Here is a 20,816-nt window from a genome sequence, read left to right on the forward strand (position 1 = left end):
GGTGGCGGCACCTCCAGCCCTGTGCAGCCCTTGCTTTCATCCAGTGGCCTCGGACCACAAGGCTGCCTCTTGGACGGGGTGGGAGGGGACAGGCCCTCCACCCCACCCCACCCACCCTGCTGAGCAGCACCCTGCATGCACGATTCCACAACACAACACCCTGATCCTTAAACCTTCTGGTCAGCCCTCAGACCCCTCCCCTCAGACCTGCTGCTTGGCTATGCCTACCCCCTCACACAGCCCCTCAGATACCGCTTCACCCAGGATTGTGCCTCCCCAGTGGGACAGCCCCTCAGACACCCTTGCACCCAGGGTTGTGCCTCCCTCCTTGGACAGCCCCTCCCTGTCAGACTCCTCCCCTTCAGACGCCCCTCCCTCCTCAAATACCTCCTGCCCCTAAGATACCCCATCCCCTCCTCACCCTTTCTCTCAGACCTTTTCCCCCAGGCAGTTCCTCCCTTTCAGATCCCCCACTACCCACCACCCAGATATCCCCTCAGACACCCAGAGCCTTATAGACATCTACTCCCCTCAGACACCCACCCCAGAACTCCATCCCTCAGACACCCCTGTTTTGACCCAAACTGAAATACATCCTCCTGCTCAGAGACCGCTCCCCTTTAGATACTCCATCTCCCCCACTCCACCCCTTCAGACCCCACCTCTCAGATGCAGCACTTCTTCACACTCTCCCCCTTTAGACACACACCCTCCTCAGATACCACCCCCACAAGATACCCCTAAACCAGCGATTCCTCTCAGACACCCTGGTTCCCAGAGACCCCCCTCAGGCCCCTGGAGCCCCACTGACACCCCATTCCTCCATCAACCTTGCCTCACCCTTTGGACACTAAACAAGACTTTTTAGCTACCTCATTACCCTTCAGGCTTGTCCAGTCTCCCCACAGACACCTCAAGTTTCCTTCAGCTCCCAAAACCAACTAGCACCCTGGCCCCCTCTACAAGATGTTCCAGCCCTCACCCAGGTCCCAGTGTCTCTTGAGGGTCTCCCCCACACACTCCTCTCCAGCACTCAGGCCCCAGCTGGGGGCCAGCACCCCCTCACCCCCTTAGCCCTGCCCACCCGGCTCTCCTGCCCCAGGCACAGCGCTCCTCCACGACTTCTCTCCCCACACCCCTCTGTCTCCCAGCTGTCTCACCCCATCTTCTCATCTCTCTTCTATCTCTCCGGCTCTCTCCACCTCTCCCTGTCTCTGTATTTCTTTCTTTATCTGTCTCTTCTCTGTCTCCATCACTCAGTCTCTCTCTTTTTTCTTCTGTCTCCTCCCACCAATTCTCTTCCATCTCTGTCTCACTCCTCTCTCTTTCCTACTCTGTCTTCGACCCCACCATGGTGTCTCTCTCCCCATCTTTCCACACCCCTGACCTCCACCCGTCTCCCTCCCCATCATCTCTCTGTCTCTCTCTCCTTCACCTCAGTCTCTTTTCCTAGTTTTCTGTTTCCCACTCCATCCCCAGTTCCATCTCTCTCTTTCTTTCTCCCCACAATCTCTTATCTCTTTCTATCTCCCCAGTTCTCCCATCTCTAAGTCTCTTTCCCCATCTCTGCTATCTCTGGTTCTCTCACCCAACCATTTGTCTCTGCCTTTTCCTCCACTCTCTCACATCTCTCCGTCCCCGCACCCTGTCCCCCATATATGGGTCTTTCTCCACCACTCAGTCTCCCTCTTTCATCTCTCTCCATCCCTCTTGGGCCCTTGTCTCTCTGTCTCTGCCCCTCTCTCCCATCTCCCCACCTCTCTCTCCACCGTCCCTGCTCCCCACACCTCTCCCCCATCTGCCTCTCTCCCACCTCCCCCTTTCTCTGCCTCTCTGGGTTCTCCTCCCTCCTTCCTCCCCTACCCCGCCCCCACCCCCCATTGGCCCCTCTCATTTCCGTGTTGGTTTTGATTTCTCTTCCCGATGCTTTCAACTCCCCGCCGCCTCCTCCGGACACGTTATAACGAGGAGCCGTGGGATCGGCGCTCCGGGCCCTGCTCCCACGCTCCCCCCGCCGTCTCTTGCACGCGTCTCTGCCTTCTCACAGTCTCTGCCACCACTTCTCCATCTCTGTCCCCTGCCTCTGTCCTTGTCCGGGCCCCCACAGGGACCTGGTCCCTGCCCCTCCTTCCCGGCTGATGTGGTCCACTTCCCCATCCTGCCCATTCCTGCCATGACAGTCTGAGCCCACTACCCCTCTCTGTGTCTCTCTGCTGCCCTGTCTCCACTTCTCTGTGTCCCCACGTCTCCACATCTCTGTTTTTACGTCTCCGGGTCTCCACATCTCTGCTTCTCCGTGTCTCTGTTTCCGTGTCTCCACGACTTATCATCCCACACCCCTGTCTCCACATCTCTCTGTCCGTCTCCACGTCTCTCCGTCTATCTCCACGTCTCTGTTTCAGTCCCAGTGTTTGTCTCTCGGGGCCCCTTTGATCTCGCCCTGCCCCTGGCTCCCCCCTGGCACCATTGATCGCTGATCGACTGATGGAGGGAGCAGGCGCCCAAGGGGCCCTGGGCTGCAGGGCTGGACAGGGGCCTGGCAGGACCGCCAGACAGATGGACACACAGCCACAGCTTCAGTGGCTGCGGCGGGGGAGCTGCTGCAACCCCCGCCCAGCCCCTCCCCACCCCGGCCAGCGCGGTGCGGATGGGGACTCCAGGCAAGCTTTAATTTTTAATTTTATTTTGCTTCCTCAACCCCCCCGCCCCCCATCTCCACTGCCCGCAGCCATGGCACCGAACCGAGTGTGTGTGTGGGAGCGCGTGTGTGCATGTAGCAGTGTGGAAAGGGGCCGGGCAGGCTGAGAGCTGCCTCCCTCCTCTCTTCCCTGAGCAGTCAGCCATAGGCCCACACACCAGGCCAGGCACACGCGGCTCCACTGTCACGGGCAACACACATCAGCCAAGCACACGTATCACCACGTCACACACAACACACATCTCACAGGTGCACGTCACAGCAGTCACATACACACACCACTGCTTGTACACACACATCATACGTAGACACATCAGTACAGTCACATTCACCCAGAAACAGACACCAAATTGTGGTACACACACCAATGACACACACCAATTCAATCCCACACAGAAACAGACACACAACCACAAGTCGGAGACAGACACACCAGCATCAACCACAACCACACACTGAGGCTCGCAATCAAATACAGAAACACAGACCTACAAGCATACAAACACATAATGGCACGCTGACACAGTGCCACACAGAAACCGAAACACACCCAGACGCACACACCAACACTGCCAGTCACATGTAAGCGACCCCAAAGCATGCGGAGTCACACAGACCGGCCCGAGACCCTCGAGTGGATGTAGACCCTGTCATGTATGGAGACAGAGGGACACTCACACTGGCACCAGCACAGACAACCACATCCAGATAGCACACGCACACAGCCTCACGCACGCACTGACACAGACACACACCCACACAGGAAGAGCACAGTCCCTAACCTGTGGACCTGCAGCCCAGCGTGGAGTCACACCAGGCCCACCACAGAGCACACTCGGCCACTCAGGCCAACTGGAGGCTAGGGGGGACTCAGAGGGAACCCCACCCCAGGTTCCCCACTGCTCCTGCTGCAGTCTTTCCATCTGTCTGTCTCTCTTCGCACCTCTTAAGTGCCTGCATATGTGTGTGTGTGTGTGTGTGATGCACGAACCTCCTGCTGCAGCTCACTCTCAGTCTCTGTCTCTCTCAGCACGCCTCTGGGTATCCGTGTCTCTCTCTTTCTCACTGAGGGTCTCTGTCCCACCATCTCTCTGTCTGCCTCTATCTCTGAACATCTCTGTTTGTCTATGTCTCTGTCCCTCTCCATCTCTGGACACCTCTATCTTTCCATGTGTCTGTCCCTGTCTCTGTCCCTGTCTCTGAATGTCTCTGTCTCTGAATGTCTCTGTCCTTCTCTGTCTCTGAACGTCTGTCTCTCTATGTCTCTGTCTCTCTCTGTCTCTGGATATCTCTGTCTCTCCGTGTTTCCTCCCCTCTCTGTCTCTGGGCATCTCTGTCTGTCTCTCCATGTCTCTGTCCCTCTCTGTCTCTGGACGTCTGTCTCTCCATGTCTCTGTCCCTCTCTGCCTCTGGACGTCTGTCTTTCCATGTGTCTGCTCCTCTCTGTCTCTGGACATCTCTGCCTGTCTCTCCATGTCTCTGTCCTTCTCTGTCTCTGAGTGCCTCTGTCTCTCTATGTCTCTGGGCATCTTTGACTGCCCATGCCTCCCTCTGCCTCCATCTCCTCGCCCCCCATCACCCCAGCCCCCTGGGCTGGGGTTTAACCAGTTGTTTTGATTTCTCTAAGCTGCACTGGCCGCCTCAGGAGCTGCCTCGGGCCGCACAACCCCCGCCCCAGCCCCTTCATCCCTCACCCGGCCCCCCACCCCCACCTCCCCTTAACACAATCTGCACAAGTGGAATGAAAATTGATTTTTTTTTTAAATTTCATATCTTCTCCGGGGCTCTGTCTAAAGAGGAGAGAGACGCAGCCCAAGACCCTTCTCCCTCGCTGCCCTGCACACACGTATGCACCTCACACTCAGGACACACACACACACACACACCCTGTCGCTCATTTGCAGCCACCATGCTCACACATTCAGGCACCGTCTGTAACACGTCCAGGGAGAACACATCTGTGCACACGGGATACACACAGCAGCCACTGCACATTCCCCTGGACACCCACAGTGGGCACACACCAACACGGCACACCACATACCCCTGGACCACGGGCTCGCTCCGGCCCCTGCCATCAGCCTCCGCACAAATGAGCTCCCGCCCTGTCCCATCTTCGTCACACACAGTCTGCCTGCATGCCCACACATACTCCTGTCCACACAGATTATGGCCATGTCTGTGGGTACACAACCCAGGCTCAGAGACAGGTCACCGTGGCTATCCTGGGAGGAGGGGTGATGAAGGGGACTTTCCTGCCTGGATGTGCCCCTCCCACCCCAGAGGCCACCTCACCCCTGCCCCTGCCCACATCAACCAAGGCTCAGGCCTGATCCCAGGTGGGGGGTGTCTCTGGTGCCTGGGATGTGTGCACGCGTGCTCACACACACACACCTTACCACTTCTCTCAGTGCCCATACAGTCCCCCGACAACAGGCACACAAAACACACAGCCACCCATAACACTCCCAGAGGCACAGACACACGGTCCCAGAGAATACAACTAGAAGTACACACAGTGACAAGAGACACACAAAAACGCTCATGCCCTGTCACAGAAGCACAGCCTCACACATACACGTGGGCAGGCACTCACACAAGTTGCACATACATGCGCCATCCAACAGTCACACATAAGTATAAAATGTCACACATACAGCCACACACCCACACAGCCATCAACACTGTTTAGGTTTGGGCACACACACTATTGCTCACCTAATTGTTATGAACCAACATCGCTTCTCCAGCCCATTATATTCAGCTCCCCACAACAACCACACACACACACACACACACACACACACAGAGGCCACAGATTCAGGGCCCCGTAGCAGAACTGGGAGCCCTGGTGTAGCAGTGGTTAAGAGCTCGGCTGCTAACCAAAAGGTTGGCAGTTTGAATTCACCAGCTGCTCCTTGGAAGCCCTGTGGGGTGGTTCTATGCTGTCCTATAGGGTCGCTATGAGTCAGAATCAACTCCACGGCAACAGGTAGAACTGGACCACACAGCCAAAGCAGAACACGCTGGGTGGAGCGCACACTTGTGTGTGTGTGTTTGTGTGTGGCCATGTGTGTGCTGTCTTGGTCACACACAGGCAAGCGTGAGCACATGCTTCACACCAACACACACCCACACAGGACACTGTCCACATTGAAACCTAGGCTCAGACAGAGCCCATGGGCTCAGACTCACAGCAACTCCTTAACACAAACATATGGCCACGCAAACCCCCACAGTCTGACGCACTGCCTGGCAGGTTGGGGACCATGTCCCTCCCGTAGATCCTCCTTCACTGTGTTCCTCACTCCACACTCCCTACCTGGCTCCTGGGTTCCTGTCTGGGTGGCACACATGCCGTCCTCCCACCTTGTGTCTCCTGGAGGGAGCCTTCTCATCTCCTCACCCAACTCAGAGATGTAAGCCCTTTTGTCTGGGCCACACAGACACATCCTGTGTGGTCCCACCACATGGAAACACACAGAGATGGCACAACTTCAGGGTCCTGGACAGTCACCCAGGCGCATCCACACAACTGAGTGTCACACACGCGTGGACATGCTCCCAAATATGACACGTGTGCCTTTACTGGGCCCCATAGTCTCAGGCAGCCATGCTTAGTCCATTGAGCCCAGGTGTGCACACTCATTAACACAGCGTGTTCACATACGCTGCCACCCAAGTCACATGGTCACCGAAGAGACAGCCAAACCAGACACAGCACCACAAGCTACAGACACACACGTGCACAGTGTTACAAAACACACACACGTGCACACAGCGCCACAAACCACAAACACGCATGCGCACAGTGCCACAAACCACACACGTGCATGCAGCACCTCAGCCACACACACGTGCACACAGCGCCACAAACCATACGCACACACGCACACAGTGCCACAAGCCACACACACGCATGCACACAGAGCCACAGACACAGACACGTGCACACAGAGCCACAAGCCACACACACACACATGCACACAGTGCCACAAGCCACACACACACATGCACACAGAGCCACAGACACAGACACACGTGCACACAGAGCCACAAGCTACAGACACAAACACACGTGCACACAGCACCATAAGCCACGGACACACTTATGCACACAGTGCCACAAGCCATGGACATACACATGCACACAGCACCACAAACCATACACACAAATATGCACACAGAGCCACAAGTCACAGGCACACACATGCATACTGTGCCACAAGTCACAGACACACACAAGCACAAAGCACCACAAGCTGGAGACATACACACACGTACACAATGCCATAAGCCACAGACACACACATATCCACAGCACCACAAACCACACACACATGCACACAGCACCACAAGCCACGGACGCGCACATGCACACAATGCCACAAGCCACACACACATGCACATAGCACAAGCCACAGACACACACATGCATGCAATGCCACAAGCCATACACATGCACACATGGCTATAAGCCACAGACATCCACACATAATGTCACAAGCCACAGCCACACCTACATAATACCACAATCTACACACGTGAGTCACTATAATGCATGCATGCACACACACACAGTCACTACAGCACACAGTCACTATACACACACACAATCACTATAGCACACATACATACCATCACTATAGTACACACACAGTCACTATAGCACACCACAGTCACTACAGCACACACACACAGTCACTACAGCACACACACAGTCACTATAGCGCACACACACCGTCACTATAGCACACACATACACACAGTCACTATAGCATACATGCACGTGCACACACACACACACAGGAACCTCTGCTGTGGCTGCACTGTACAAGACAGAGGGAGAGACTGACAGACAGATGGGGCAGTGGCTCTCTGGCCTGGAGAAGGTGTGTCTGTGACACCAGGCTTGGGTGGTTGGGAGGGACCAGTCCAAGAAGGCCCAGCAGAGGGCAGTGATGGAGACCCCACACCCACCCTCTCTCTGTCTCTCCCTCTCAGTGAGCGTCTCTGTCTGAGGCATGTGTCTCTCCAGGTATCTGTCTCTCCCTCCAAGTCCCTATCTCAGCCTGGAATGTCCCTGGGGCTGCGGCTGGCAAGTGGAACAGTGTCAGTAGGGGTGGTGGCGAGGGAGCGTCCCCAGGGAGGTGGGAGCTGCAGTGCCACGCACCCCGCCTACCAAACAGTGCTGGGGGAGGGGAGATGCAGGGCAGGAGGTACAACCTGCGGACTGGGCCCAGCGCTCAGCCCCATGCCCCCCAGAGGCCCAGAGAGATGGAGGGGGACACAGAGACACAGAGAGAAGGAGAGACACATGGAGAGGGAGAGAGACAGAGGAGGAGAGTGAGACAGATGGAGAGACAGACGGAGAGGGAGGCAGCTACAGAGACAGAAGGGGGATAGATCAACAGACAGAGATGGAGACAGACACCAGAGCCAGAGACACAGGGAGATAGAGAGAGACATGCAGAGGTAGAGACACAGAGAGACAGAGAGTGAGAGACTCAGAGAGACAAAAAGAGCGAGAAAGACATGGAGAGAAACACACACACACACAAGAAAAGGAGAGAGGAAGAGACAGTGGGCCACCAAGAGGCAGAAACAGTAAATTAGAGAGATGGAGGTTATGGGGAGAGAACGCTGGAGCAGAGAAGGGCAGGGCAGGCCGGCAGTGAGACCCTGGGTCAGCGAGGAAGGAGAGGAGGGGGCAGAAATGCGGAAAATTGAGGGATTACAGAACAGGCAAGAGTGAATGAGGGCAGTGGAGGTGGGAAGGGAACGGGCCAGGTCTGGGCCGTCAGGGCAGATCTAGTGGGTTGATTCACCCTCACTGGGATGGCCATCTCTGCCCTTCTTCAGTCCTGGGGGAGGTCAGTGTCCTCTGGGGGGCCTGACTAGCCTTTTAGCTGCCACCCTGAGTCCAAAACCCACCCCAACCCTCTTCTTCCTCCTCTTTTTTACCCTGACCTGGCCCCAACCCAAACTGACCCCCTCCCCATATCCAATGTCCATCTCACCAACCCCTACCTCATCCTGAACCCCACCCTCTTCTCAACTCCACATCCCTCCTGATTCCAGCTCTGTTCCCAATGTCAACCTCACTTCATCCTCAATCCCAGCTCCTTTCTTATCTCGATTCCCCCATCTCTGCCCCAACCCCTCCCCTCACCCCCAAATCCACCCCCATCCTCATCCCCAATCCCCCCTCATCTCATTCTCACACCCTTTTGTTCCCAGCCCTTATTATCAGAAGGTCAGAGAGACAGAGGTGTAGGAGGACGACTGCCATTTTGTGGTGCTGGAGGTGTGGAGAAACAGGCCAGGGGAAGGACAGGAAGCTGAAGGAAAGCATCCACAGTACAGAGCACCAGCTGACCCTGGGAAGGGAGAGACCTAGAGGATCCTTCTAGACTGTAATGTCCAAAGGCAGGGCCTATCACCAAGTATGTCCTTCTTGTTGTTGTTGTTAGGTGCCTTTGAGTCAATTCCGATTCATAGCGACCCTATAGGACAGAGTAGAACTGCCTCATAGGGCTTCCAAGGAACAGCTGGTGGATTCAAACTGCTGACCTTTTGGTTAGCAGTCATAGCTCTTAACCACTATGCCACCAAACCTGTTGCCATCGAGTCGATTCCAACTCATAGCAACCCTATAGGACAAAGTAGAACTGCCTTATAGAGTTTCCAGGGGGCACCTGGTGGATTCGAACTGCCAGCCTTTTGGTCAGCAGCCGTAGCACTTAACCACCATGCCACCAGGGCTCCAGTATGTGTTTAGGAAATATTATTTATATGGAATTCGGACTGAACCAAGGGACAGCAAAACAGAGAGATGGTGAGTCAACAGGAAAAAAAAGCCAGAAATCAAAGGGCAGAGAGATGGAAGAGGGGCTGCAAGGCCTGGGCAGAGAGACAGGGAACCAGAGAAGCAGGGGACAGAGGGACACAGGGGTGAGGAGGTGGGGATGGGGCAGAGAAACAGAGGGACAGATGAATGGGGAGCTGAGACACAGGTACAGAGAGAGACAAGCCGGAAATTAAAGGACAAGGAAATGGAGACAAAAACTGGGGAGAAATGGGGTGACTGAGGGTCAGAGAAAATGAGGAACAGAAAAATAGGGTTCAGAGGTGCTAAGAAATGGGGTCAAAGACTCAGGAGGGCAAAATGAGAAGAAAGAGGGGCAGAGAGTCAGGAGACGGGGAGAGAGGCACAGAGGAACAAGAAGCAGTGAGACAGAGGGCAGGCCTGAGTGCCCAGGGTGAGGGTTGGTCCTGGGGCTTGCAGGAGCTGGGTGCCTGGGCTTCCCGGGATGCCACAAGGGCCGGAGAAGGGCCAGAGTCCGGCCAGCCTGGGGGAGTCTCAGGGCTCCAGGGGCATCAGGCACAGTGCTAATTCAGCGCCATCGATCACATGGGATGAGAGCAATAAATTATTGTGACAAGATGCAATCCTGGCCTGTGTACTGCCGCCGAGCCGGATCGATCCCTGTCCCCAGCCCCACACCGGGTCCCATGCCCAGGCCTCGGCCAGGACCCCTCTGCCCACCTCTCCCATTCCCTCCCACCGCACACACTGACGCTGACAGCGGCGTGGGAAGGCATCCCTTGGGGAGAGATGGAAACAGGGTGAGACGCATGGAAGAAGCTCAGCGCCAATCTGTCCCAGGCTCTCTCACTACCCTCAGCACTCATCCTCACCATGGCCTGCGAGCTAGCAACTGTCAGGATGCCCATTTCACAGATGTAGCAACTGAGGCTCAGACAGGGAAAGTAACTTGGACAAAGTCAAGGAGACTTTGAGCCTCCTATTATTTGCACTGTCAGAGGAGAAAGCAAGGGACAGAGACAGACAAAGAGAAACAGAGACTGCAGGACAGAGACATAGAGAGTTAGAGAAAAGAGATATGGAGAGATACAGAGACCCAGAAAGACAGAGATGGAGAAATACAGAGAACAGAGAGATAGGGAAAAAGAGAGGTAGAGACGGAGAAAAAGAGGGAAGAAAGAGAGAGGAGGAGAGAGAGTGAGAAACCAAGAAATAGATATCAAGAAAAACAGAGACAGGCAGAGGGGCAGATAGGCAGATGGAGGCAAAGATGGAGGTAGAGAAAGGAAATCAAGGGTGGAGAAGAGGCAATGTGAGCTGGAGAACCAGGTGCGTGCAGAGATGGGTAGTTCAGGAGGCTCGGGGGCCTGGGAAGACGGGTGTGTTGGGATGAGCTGTGCTGGCTCCACCAGGCCGGAAGCTTAGGGGGTGGGTGGGAGCGAGGATACAGGATGAGAAGTCTGCCCTGGAATCAACGTCAGCAGGAGACAGGTGTGTGAGCAGGGAAGCTGGGATGTGCCTGAGGGCTGGGCAGGTTGGGTGAGTGTGCAAAGGACAGGGTGTGGGGGAAGGCAAGCATCATGTAGGAGGAGAAACAGGGTCCAAAGTGCAATAGGAAAGCCCCTTGCTTCGTACTGTTGAGGGTGCTGGGTATAAAAATGTGCACTCCCAGGCACCACTCCAGAATGACTGACTGAGTGGGGCCCAGGAATCAGAATATAACAGGCATTCCAAGAGTGTCTGGAACCCAGGTTTCATGGTGGGGCTGGGTGTTGGCCAAGAAGGCAGGAGTGGAGGGTGAGAAGGTGAGGCTGAGGTGAAGGGGGGACTGGAGGGGGTGGAGGAGCAAGCGTTGCCCCAGTGAACAGGTGGACAGATATATCTGTAGGGGAGAGAGCTCACCTGAGGGGCATGTGTGGGAGGCAAGGAAACCCAGGTTACTAGGAGGGCAGGCTCTGAGGTCAGATGGCCTCGGTTTGACTCCAATATCTACCAGTTTCTGGGACCTCAAGAGAATTCCTTCACCTCTCTAGGCTGTTTCCATCTCTGTAAAATGGGGATAAAAGTACCTACCCCGTAAGGTCCTTATGAGGATTAAATGAACCAATATAAGGAGCTCAGAGCAGTGCCTGTTTAATGAATGATAGCTGTCATTATCTTCCTCCTCCTCCTCAGTATATATGGGGGAGGGCAGGGATAATACGGTCCAACAGATAATATGCTCCCACCCTCCCATGGACCACGCCCACATCTGAGTGCCCCAAGAGAGCAGAACGAGGACCAGCAGCATGAATGTACCCTGGAGCTTCTTAGAAATACAGATTCTCAGGCTCCGCCCCAGACTTCTGGGGCAGGGCCCAGGAATCTGTGTGTCAACAAGCCCTCCAGGTGTTTCTTATGTACGCTAAAGAACCTCTGACTTGAGGGGTTATGTGTGAGGCAAGCTGGAGGTATATAGATGGCTGGAAACAGGTGTCACGTGTGTTTAACAAATGCTACAGGTGTTACTGAGGCCCACTGACAAAGGTGTTCCCTGAGGAAATAGACAGCCGGAGACATGGGCTATGAAAAGGGACAGGTGTTTCCAGAGAGAAGCAGGCTGGAGACAGGTGTGAGGGATCTAAAGGTTTGGTTCTAAAGGCATGCCTGTTGTGTGGACAGGTGGCAGAGCTCAGCATAACTGAGAAGGAGGTGGTTGGGAGGTGTGGAGTGGGTGGACGGATGTTTGCAAAAGGTGTGAAGGAACGAGGGTAACACGGATGTCTGGATGGAGATGGGGGGAAGCAGTGTTGGAGTCAGGTGCATGTCTGTGGGACAGGGTGTATCCAGGACCAGGTGTCCCGTTTGGGGACAGGTTGGGGAGGCCAGCGGTGTGGCAGAGACCCCTTTGAAGAGCTGTAAAGCAGAGAGATATTACGAGCAGGTGTGGGTGGGTGTATGGCGCTCTCAGAACCTGTTTGCTGAAGAAATGAGTGAATGTGGTACGGGTGGCCTCAGGTGAACAGGTAAGAAGCAGGCAGGTGTGTGAAACGATTGGGATCATCTTGTAGGACAAGAGAAGAGGGAGTGAGAAACATGGGAAATTATGTGTGTGAGAAAAGAGGAGTGGATATATATTACTTGAGGGACTGGTGTGGGGAAACAGGTATACAGGTGAGGCAGATACCTGTGGCCAAGGACAGACTTCCCGCCCAAACGTGTGTGTGAACGGGTGTGTTGTGAGAAATAGTGAGAGACAAAGTGAGAAGGAGTCAGACACCAGGTGAGCTGCAAGTATGTAGGTGGGACTTTTAGAGGACAGGGGCTTATGGGAAGGCACTATGGTAGGGGAAGGATATGAGGAAGAAGTAGACACATGATCAGGGCGAATTACCCAGTAAGCAAGGTAAGCACAGGCTTACTTGTGCTTACTAATCTGTAGTGAACAATTACTTGTGTTTATTTACTAATCTGTAGTGAACAATTTCACATGGGTTTCACCACATCTTTGATGTATTGAAAAACGTGAAATTGTTCACTACAGATTAGTAAGTAAACACAAGTAAACCTGTGCTTACCTTGCTTACTGGGTAATCTACCCCTGTCGGGGAGCGTAAATTTGAAAACAGGCTTGGATTCTGTAGGAAGGTGCTGTGGGGTTGGGACAGAGACAGGTGCCAGCCATACCTAGAAGCAGAATCTTTGTTGTGGTGGAAAAGTGTGACATTGTTTACTCCAGATGACCTGGTAAGCAAGGTAAGCACTGTGCTTACGTTGTCTATTGGATAATCAGCCCCTGCACATGATACTCAGGGGACCAACGTATGTGGGAGAGGGCAGACAGTGTTTGGGGCTAGGAGACAGGTGGAGCTGATATGTCTGTTCTCAGGGAGGAGTTACCTGAAGTGAGAAGTGAGAAAGGTAGGTATGGGAGAATAAGCTGGAAGTAGGTGTACTTATGTAAAATGGTGGGATAGAACATGAGGGAGCCAGGTCTAGCAGAGTGGTGTGAGAGGCAGGTGTGTTCTTCAGGGACACGCTGTGTAGGAAACTCACCTGGACAGGACAGGTGTGGGAGTGGACAAGGAGGTGTAGCATTATAAAAGAAGTACGGATAAGAGCCAGCAGGTTAGGAGGAGACAGGCATCACCTGAGGGGACAGGTTAGAAGAATGGGAATGTGAGTGATTATGGGCAAGGGAAAGAGTGTGAGTTTGTGAGTTAGTGTGTGTATGTGTGAAGATGTGGGGAACACGTGCTGCTTGAGGGGAGGTAGAGGTGAAGCAATGTGAGTGTGTGAGGAACAAGTGTGTTTAAAGCTTTGAGGGACAGGTGGAATGGTGCAGGTGCGAGTAGAAAGGGAACAAGGTGGTAGGAAATGGAGCAGATGCAGGGGTTCAGGTGTAAAGGGTAGGTTTTGGGAAAGAGGTGTTACCTGGAGGGGCAAGTAGGGAGAACATGTGTTACCTGAGAGATCAGGGGCATCTCTGAGGGCAGGTTTCAGGGGGACAGGTGTTACCTGGAGAGGCAGGTGAGAGAAAACAGATGTTACCTGCAGGGACAGATGAAGGGAACAGGTGCAGAAGGCAGGTGTTACCTGCAGGGGACAGGTATAAGGAGACAAATGTTACCTGGAGGTCCAGATATGAGGACCTAAAGAAAGAACAAAAGTAATTGGTGGGACAGGTGTGTTGATAGACAGGTATGGGTGAAAGCTGTTACCTGAGGCCACAGGTGTGTGCAGGGTGACTCTGCAGGGTGGTTTGCTGGCTCGGTTTCTCTCACTCCCCTCTCTTTCCTTCCCCAGGGGCCAGTTCCAGCTGTCAGATCCCTCCCAGGGCTCTGGCCCTCAGCACCGGCATGCATTTTGCTCTGTGAGGCCAGTCCTGCCCAGCAGCCCCAGGCTCCAGAGACTGCTTGGTGATGCGGAGCGCATCTGGGCCTCACAGGCCAGGCGGGTGGGGGGAGCGGGCGGGGCGGGGGGGCCGTTTAGCCGTGATAGATCCGCGCGCCGCTTGTCTCTTAATCTCCGGAGCGACCGATCGATTCGCTATTTCCCTTTGTTGCCAGAAAATTCGATCCTGGGCCTGGAATTAGGTCCCGGGCTTAATCTGAGCGGAAACCAGCGAGGGGGAGACAGAGACAGAGATGCTGGGAGAGACCGAGACAGAGAGATAGTAAGAGCCGGAGAGAGGCAGAGACAGAGAGAAAGACAGAGAGATGCTGAGAGAGAGACACCGGGAAAGGCACAGAGATTCCGGGAGACACAGTCTAAGTTCAACCCAGTGAGGTAGAGAGAGATGCTTCTAGAGACAGAGTTAAAGAATCAGAGAGAGAGATACAGAGTGAGAGGGCCAGGTTCTGGGACACAGAGACACTAATAAAGAGACAGAGAGACAGTGAGGAGAAACCCAGCCAGGAAGAGAAGGCAGCCCAGCACTCGGACGTTTGTGCAATGAGGGGAACAGAAGAGGTATGCCACACACTAGGCCTCCTGTTCCCCAGGGGGACATGGCCTGATGAAGGTCAGGGCAAAGCCTATGCTCCCAGCCAACCTCACGCTGTGCAGACCCCAGACCTGGCCCAAATGTCCTTCCCATAGCCCCGATGACCCTGTGCACCAACTTCCCAGACCCCAAGTGTCCAGGCCCCAAATACCCGATCCTCGCCATCCAAATGTGCAGATGTTAGGCTTGAACTCCAGTTCAAAATCCAGACCTCCCAGGCCCCATATCCAAACCCAGATGCTGACCCCGTGTTCCCAATGTCTGCCCCCCTCAGCCCTGACCCTCCGCCCCAAGTAGTCAGCTCCCAACCCAAAATAGCTAGATCTTCAGCCCCAACTACCCAATCTCTAGGTTCTGAGCCCTCTGGCCCCAAATATTCAACCCCCAGCCCTGACTTCCAAAGCCTATGGGACTCTAGTTGGAGATATGCAGACCTACCCTCAGTTGGGCCTGCCGCAGCCATCATTCCCAAATAGTCAGACCCAGGCTCTCACCGCCCGCGTCTCGGCCCCTCGTCATCCCTCACATCTCGACCCCCGGCCCCGCGGCCGCACCTCCAGTCCTCTCCCGCTCCCACCTCGCCATAGTTGGGCTCACCCCCTCCCGCTCCCACCGCCGGGGCAGCGACCCCATCCACCTCCCTCCCGCCTCGGGCTCTGGGAGCCCAGCGCCGAAGGCCTCCGGGGACCACCTCCGTGCCCCGGCCCCCGCCTCGGGCAGGAATCCCCGCCCCCCATCCCCGCCCCTGTGCCGGCCCGCGGCTCTCACTCACTTTCTTGGCTTGGTGTATCCGCTTCGGTCCGGGAAGAAGTGTTTAAAGTTCGGATCCCGCAGCCATGGCCCCCGCGGCGTCCTGAGGAGGGGGCAGCGGCGCGGGGGAACGGGGCGGGGGAGGTGCCCAGAGCCCCAGGGGGACGCAGAGACCGAAAGGGCGCGCGCAGGGAGCGGGAGTCACTGAGAGACCGTGACCGAGAGAGACGCAGGGACAGAGACAGAGACGAGCAGAGAGATAGGGATACGGAGAGAGAGTCACCGAAACAGAAACGCGCAGAGAGACAGAGGCACCGACTGATGGGCACGGAGCTCCGAGCGGGTGGCCGGCGGCGCAGCGAGCAAGTCGCGGGTGCGCCGGGGCCGGCGCGGAGGGCGCGGGGGGCGCAGGGCCGCCCTGCCTCTCCGCCTCCTCTTCTGCCTCCTCTTCTTCCTCCTCCTCCTCCTCCCTCTGCTCCTCCTCGGCGCGCCCTGCGCCTCCCGCCCTTGCGGCCGCCGGGCCCCGCTCCGCGCGCAGATATATGGAGGCGGCGGCGGCGGCGGCGGCGGCGGCGGGCGGTGCGGGGGAGGGGGCGGGAGGCGCGATCGATGGAATATAATTTTCCTCAAACTCGGAAAATAAAGTTCAGAGCTGATCAAATTTGAAAACAGATGTCGAATCGCGACTCTAAATAAGGTTCGATCCCGGGGCTGAGGGAGTGAGGGTGGGGGGTGTGGGTGGGTGGAGAGGTGGAGAGCCCCCCCCTCCCCGCCCCCCGCCCTTCCCAAGAGGGACGCGCGGACAAACCGACAGCCTCAAGGTAGAGGTAGCAGCTACACGGTTAGGACCCTGGCTGGACACACCAAATTGGACTGGGACTGGAACAGGGACCCGCTGACACACTGTGCACACAGACCTGCAGACGGACACACATCCTGGGTGGCAGAGACAGGGACACACAGCCTGTCCACAGAGACATAGGGACACATGGGTACAGTAACACAGACCGTAGAAACACAAACACAGGACACATAGACTCATGGGCACATGGACACACAGCCATACACAGAGACACACAAATACACATACACAGACACACAATCTGTTCACAGCACACACATGGATCTGGGACACAGACCTGTGAACACATACACAATCTATACACACACACACACACACAGAGGCACACACCCAAGCAGAAGGACACACAGCCTGCACACACACATCTACTGTGACCCACAGCCACTCCCTGATCCATTGACTCACAGACAGGACACATACACAGACACACGGATCCATGCTGACATATAGCCTGTACACACAAACCCTCGTTGACACATAAGTATATACCCCCACATGCAAGCCTAGGGCATGTGGACAGACACACGGACAATCACAGACAGAGCCCAGGGGGGACACACTGACACCTTCTTTCACATGCCGACATGGTCACAGGTACACAAGGCACACCTGCAGTGACGGGATGGGCCCAGCTCAGCCAGTTCTGCTACAGTTGAAATAACAAGTAAATATTACCCAACCTCAGGATCCTGAGAGCAGCATCTCCCCAGAACCAGTGCTCGGCACCCCTCCCTGGTCCCCTGGCCCAGGCTGACCCTCAACCTCTTCTCTTCCCCCTATTATTCCCTGTCTTGCCCCTTTCCCCTCACCCTTTCTCTCCCCCTTTCTGCTTCCCTCCCCCACTTTTCTCTCCCACTCCCAGGTCAGGCTTCATCCCCCAAGCCCACCTTCTAGGGGAACTACAGCTCTCTGGGGGACAGCCCCTGGAGCCTTCTGCCTTAGGAGGGGAAAGTATGTTTCAGGGCAAGAGAACAGTCCCCAAGTGGATACGCGGTGTCTGCACAGCTCTGTGGGACTTCACCAACCTCAGGGATCCCCAGGGGCTGAGATCCCAGTGCTGGAGGGATGGAAGAGAACTCCAGCCCCAGAACAGACAGGATCCAGCTCTACCCTTGCCACTCACCACTCATTTGGGCAAGTTGCCAAACACCCTTGAGCCTCATTTCTCATCTGCAAAATGGGCCAATAATGACAATTACCTCCTAGGGTTGTTGGGAGGCTCAATGGCAAGGGCACATGTAGAGCACGTGGCATCATGCCAAGCACCAAATAAACACGTTTGCTACTAGCATTGCTACTTAATCATATTTAAAATGCTTAATATTCCTCTAGAAAACTAGAATATCCTCACCTGTCTCTTCCTTCTCTCATTAGACTGCAGGGAACATTCTTTTGAGGAGCCGGCAAGAAGCCCTTACGCTGGGTGTCTATAGCATCTCCCTAGGTTGTACTTAAGGTCCCTAAAAAAACAGAGTCTAAATCCTCTGGGTGCCTATAACAACCCGTGAACTGTGCACAGCATCCTTGCTGTGGATATAGCCCACCAGCTAGACTGCCTTTAAGACTCCTGCCCCCTGGGTGTCTGTAACACCCACCAGACTGCAGAGGACACCCTCCCCGTTCCTTCCCAGTGGGTGGCCCCAAATGCCAAGAAGGAGGAATGGAACAGCCTCTGTGGAGTAGGATTCCTTTGCCTGCATGTGCCAGCCTTTGGGAGAGAGACTACAACCTCTAGGTGGCTATGGTTCCTTCGCCTGTTCACAACACCCTTCAAGAGAGCCAGAACACCGTCTGCATCGAGAACACCAACTAGAATATATTTTGTGGGCATTAAATGTGCAAGAGGACTCCTGCAAAGAAAGAACACCTTCTGAGAATCAAGAATCCAATTGACTGTTTATAACACCCTTCAGGACGATAGAACACCCTCTGAAAAAATACAGTTTATTACACTGTAGACAACATTCTTCTGGAAAATAGGACATCTTTGAAGTGTTAGTGGCACCCATAAGACAGCAAAGAACATCAGCCAAGGGGGCTTTAACACTCTTTATCTCTTAAACCACCTCCCCCCAGAGAAATGAATGCACCAGGAAGGCAGGAACACCCACGAGATTGTGTGTCACACCTTTGGGGGGCTTCCATTGCCCAGCAGAGAGCATAGAGAACCCCAAAGAGAGTGCTCACTTCCTTGGTGGCCAGGACCCCTTGGACTGTACATCGCATCCATGGGGAAGTGAACAATACCCATCTGACTGTTCAGAACGTCCCCAAACAGATGCCTACCTGGCGTCTGTAACACCGTTTGGACTTTGCACATTAGGGCAATTCACATCCCCTCTCTGAGCCCTAGGTTGTGGGAAAGATAAATGAAAGGCAGACCCCAGAGTGTGAAGTGTTGGGTGAGGCACACAGTAGGTGCTCAATATAGGCAAGCGTTCTTGCAGTCAAACACTTGGGAGGAGGGAGGGGTGTCACACCCACCAGGGGCTGTAGATCCACTTGTTAGCCGTGTTGCCGACACCTACCTGACTGAGGGAACGGGCTCACCTGAGGGGGATCATTACACTGTAGTTAACAACCTCAGAAGGCTGCATAGCACAAGATTGTAGTTAACAGCCCACTGAGAGAGATCACCCTTGGGGTGTTTAATGCCCCCAAAAGGAGAGAGAACCTCTCACCAGCCCATAACACCCAACAGACTGAATTTATTGCCTTGAAGGAGGGTACCTCTCTGGGGTCTGTAACATCCATTAGAGACTTTCTAAAGCCCCAAGGAGCCAGAGGACCCCTCTGTGAAGGCCAGTACCCCCAGGGCATCTGCAATACCTTAGATTTTTTTAAACACCCTTGGAAGGACCCTTCAGTGCAGCTAACACCACTAAAGGTGACGGAAGGTGAAAGTAGGGTGGGTGCAAGCCAAGCCCCTCATCCCAAGAATTCATCTTCTTCTCCCCTGTTCCCCATGGCTGCCCTCCCCGCTCTTCCCCCATCCTCCGCCCCACAGTCTTCCCTAAGCCACAACAAGAGTTGGGGGGAGAGCTGAATGTTGCGGGCATTACAATAGTCATGACAATTAACACTTAAATGGCATTTGCTGTCTGCCAGGCACTGGCTTAAGCCTATGGCTAGATGAGCTCATTCAATCCTCACAAGCCTAGGAGGTAGGCGTTATCATTAGCATCATCCCCATTTGACTGATGAGAAAACTGAGGCACAGCGAGGTGAGATCACTTGCTTACTTATACACAGCTAGTTAGCGTTGGAAGTGGGGGGAAGTCTGTGTTCTTAACCACCAGGCTATACTACCCAGCTGTATACCCACCTCCATCCCCCTTCACTAGACCTTGAGCTGGCTGTGGACAAGGACCATGCTGGACCCAGCTCTTCATCCCCAGTTCTGAACACACCCCACAGTAGAATCCTGCATGCAAATTCTCTGACCAGAGGGGGGTTGGAGGGGCCTTGCCTAGCTATCCCCCATACTCAAGGCTCCCTGAGGGTAGGACCTGTGTCGGATTCACCTCTGGGTCTCCCCCAAGGGCAGAGCCCACCACAAAGGGGCCTGGGGGCGAAGGGAGGGAGGGAGTTGAGAAATGGAGCGACGAGGGATTGAGAGAAGGGCTCCTTGGGAGGTGGCTGAAGGAGGGCTGGGGGTGCTGGATTGGCCGTGGATGTTGGGGGACTCGATGAGGGGACTCGGGGGCAGTCAAGTCTGCTGCAGGAGGGGTAAAAGACCCCTAAAGAAGACCCAGACAGAGAGCGCCCACAGAAAATGGTGGAAGGATGAAGGTAGAGAAGGAAGGGCGGCCCAGCTTCGGAGAGGACAGACAGACAGCCACAGGGCAGACAGGAACCACGAGAAAGCAGGGGAAGGCAGCCACCTAAGATACCAAGCATGGGGAAAGGGTGGGGTCGGACAGATGGACAAAGGTGGGGCGGGTAGCTTCCAGGGAAAGAAGAAGCTGAGGGTGTTGGGAAGACCAATGGACAGATGGGGGGAGGGGAGTCCCAGGAAAAGGACAGACGGACGGACTTAGGACTTGGGGTTGGGGCCGGGAGGATAGACAGATAGCAGGGGTGAGTGGGCACGTGTGAGGGGAGGACAAACAGCGGGCATCCTGGGAATTGGTGGACAGATGGATGGACGATGGGCATGCAGGCACGGCCCACAAGGCCAGGGCCAGGCTGA

This window comes from Loxodonta africana, chromosome 11, assembly GCF_030014295.1.
Source record: "Loxodonta africana isolate mLoxAfr1 chromosome 11, mLoxAfr1.hap2, whole genome shotgun sequence".
NCBI classification, from domain to species: domain Eukaryota; kingdom Metazoa; phylum Chordata; class Mammalia; order Proboscidea; family Elephantidae; genus Loxodonta; species Loxodonta africana.